The sequence below is a fragment of the Spinacia oleracea genome, chromosome 6 (genome assembly GCF_020520425.1).
Source record: "Spinacia oleracea cultivar Varoflay chromosome 6, BTI_SOV_V1, whole genome shotgun sequence".
Taxonomy (NCBI): Eukaryota; Viridiplantae; Streptophyta; class Magnoliopsida; order Caryophyllales; family Amaranthaceae; genus Spinacia; species Spinacia oleracea.
In genome coordinates this window covers 110,133,198-110,136,822 of record NC_079492.1, presented here as the reverse complement: position 1 = coordinate 110,136,822, position 3,625 = coordinate 110,133,198, and positions in this window count along the sequence as shown.

The window sequence follows — 3,625 nt, the reverse complement described above, 5'->3', positions numbered from 1 at the left end:
GAACACCAATCAGGTTGCTAACCAAGCTGAGAATTCTAGCTCTCACTCACTTGGATTAGCAACAACCTCTCACAAAGGTAATTTTTGCTTGACTGCTAATTTTAAAAGAACATGGATTCTAGATAGTGGTGCCAGTGATCATATGTGTTCTGACTTGTCATTATTTGATTCATTTGAAACTGTGAAAGATAATCAACATACCATAACCATTCCTGATGGAACTGAATTTCCAGTTAAACACAAAGGCATTATTCATCTAGATGCTGGTATTACACTCAGAAATGTGTTACATGTTCCAGAGTTCCATTTTAATCTGATCTCTGTGTCCAAATTGTGTTATGATGCTAGCTGTTCTGTTTCTTTTACAAATAATGATTGTTTTCTTCAGGACCTTTCCAAGAGCAAGCTTATTCTGCTTGGTAGGTCAAATAAAGGACTGTACAGATTAAAATGATGAATTGTTAGCCTCACACAAGACCTTGCCTCACAATAACTATGCACTTACAACTGCTGGATCAGCTGTTGTTCAAGAAGCCAAGTTATGGCACCTTAGATTGGGCCACATGTCATTTGGGAAAATAAAAAGTCTAAATGGAGTTGATGTTCCAGGCTGCTTAGCAGAATCATTTTGTCAGATTTGTCCATTAGCAAAGCAAACTAGATTTCCCTTCACAACCAGTTGTATTAAGACCACTAAGGCTTTTGAATTACTACATATTGATGTATGGGGACCTTACTCCACTTTAGACTCTTCTAGGTGTAATCAGTTTTTAACAATTGTTGATGATTATACCAGAATGACATGGACTCATCTTATGAGAAATAAAACTGACTCATTGAAAATTATGGATCAATTTCTAAATTATGTTGAAACTCAGTTTGCTTTACAAGTTAAGCATATCAGATCAGATAATGCCCCTGATTTGATTGAAGGAGGAATGAAGGATTTATTTCTTACTAAAGGGATTTTACATCAGAAAAGTTGCAGCTATACCCCTCAACAAAATGGTGTTGTTGAGAGAAAACACAAACATCTCCTTGAAACAGCTAGAGCTTTGTCATTTCAGTCTCAACTTCCTGACAAATACTGGAGTGAGTGCATTCTCACTGCAACATATCTCATCAATAGAATGCCCTTGAAAAGCATCAATTTCTGCACACCCTTTGAGAAACTCTTTAACAACAAACCTGATTTGTCTCATCTCAGGGTATTTGGCTGTCTTTGTTATATCACAACACCCAAAATCAACAGGAATAAATTCAATCCTAGAGCAGATCCCTGTGTTTTTATAGGATATCCATCAGATCAAAAGGCATACAAAGTTCTTAATCTAGCCACAAATAAAATTGTTACATCTAGAGACATTGTTTTTCATGAAAAACATTTTCCATTCCATTTTTCACCAACACCAACCACCACCTATAAAAATCAGTTCTTCCTACCAGTGGCTACAGAATTCACTGACTTGTCCACCGTTCCTGTTTTTGATTCAAATCCACCTTTTCACTCTTCTGATTCTACAACTACTTCTGCTGCAATCTCTCCTCCTCTCTCACCCACCTCTATACCTTCTCTTTCTCCATCTCCTCCTCCTAATCTCATATCTTCTACTGTCTTTCCTTCTTCCCTACCAAATCAATCCTTGGAATTTCCAATTCTCCCTCCTAGAAAATCCACTAGACAAACTAAACCACCATCTCATCTCAAGGATTATGTTTGTCCTTCAGCTACCAGACACTGGTGTAATATTGTAGCTTATGATAGCTTGCCTGCTAAGCACAAAGTGTTCATTGCTGCACATATGGATCTTATTGAACCTACTTCTTATTCAGAAGCTGCTGCAGATACAAATTGGGTTACAGCCATGGAAAAGGAGATTACTGCCCTTAACAACAATCACACTTGGGATTTTGTTCTTCTTCCCAAAGGCAAGAAAGCCATAGGCTGCAAATGGGTTTACAGAATCAAGAAAAATGCTGATGGTTCACTTGAAAGATATAAGGCAAGGTTGGTTGCAAAAGGTTTCACCCAAAAATTTGGGATTGATTATCATGAAACATTTTCTCCTGTGGTAAAAATGTCCACAATCAGATGCTTAATATCTCTTGCTGCCAGTAAGCATTGGAAATTATTCCAGCTAGACATCAATAATGCATTCCTACATGGCACTCTTGAAGAGGAAGTTTACATGAAAGTCCCAGAAGGTGTTACTGCTCCTGTTGGTCATGTATGCAAGCTCACCAAATCTCTTTATGGTCTTAAACAGGCATCCAGACAATGGTTTGCCAGACTTTTAAATGAACTTACCACTCAAGGTTTTAAACAGTCAAAGAATGACTATTCTCTCTTCATCAAGCATGATTCTACAGACATCACAGTGGTGGCAGTTTATGTTGATGATATCATCATCACAGGTTCTAATGAGGACACCATTACTGAGTTAAAAAGACACCTACACCAAACTTTTAGCATCAAGGATTTAGGGCTTCTCAACTACTTTCTTGGTATTGAAGTTTGTCACACATCAGATGGCTATATTCTCACTCAAAGGAAGTATACTAAGGAGTTGTTACAAGATTGTAAGCTTGACATTACCAAACCAGCAGTCACTCCATTTCCCTTGAATCTTAAGCTTTCTACTGATGGTGATCTTTATGACAATCCAGAACTCTAAGATGTCTTGTTGGCAAGCTTAACTTTCTCACTCACACTAGACCAGATTTGGCTTTTGCTGTTCAGTCATTGAGCCAATTCATGCATTCACCCAGAATTCCACATGTTAATGCTCTCTCTCACACTCTGAGATATGTTAATCATACAGCTGGTCAAGGAATTCTTTTAAGAGCTACTGACAAGCTTACTTTACAAGCTTTTTCAGACTCTGATTGGGCTGCTTGTCCCACAACAAGAAGGTCTGTTACTGGCTATATTCTCTTACTAGGAAATTCTCCTATTAGCTGGAAATCAAAGAAACAATCCACCATTTCCAAAAGTTCCTCTGAAGCTGAATATCGAGCTATGTCACAAGCTGCTGGTGAAGTTTCTTGGATTGTTAGGCTCTTAGAAGAGTTAGGTGTTACTGACCTCCAACCTGTTCAGCTCAATTGTGACAATCAATCTGCTTTGCACATTGCCAAGAACCCCATCTTTCATGAACGCACTAAACATATTGAAGTTGATTGCCACTTTACCAGAGATAAGGTTCTTGAAGGTCTCCTACAACTAAGTTATCTCCCAACACAGCATCAATTAGCTGATATCTTTACTAAGATCCTACCTAGTCCTCAACACAGAATAATTTCATCCAAACTTGGCATGATACATGTTCCTCCCATCCCAAGTTTGAGGGGGGGTGTTGGTGATCACACTCCCTACACTACAGCTAACCTTCTGCTGTCTTGTTTACATCATGCAGCAAGCAGTGCAGCACGCATCAATACTCCTACAACATCAGCTACACCTGCTCAAGTCTTCTAGAAGAATCCAGCTTAACTGCCTCCCTTAATTCTAGGAATCAGTTAGCATTCTGTTAGCATTCTGTTAGACTTGTATTAATGCTGTTAGATTGTATTCATTCTAATGTGTCAGAATGCTGCCTTCCCATTGGCTTGAACACGTATTACT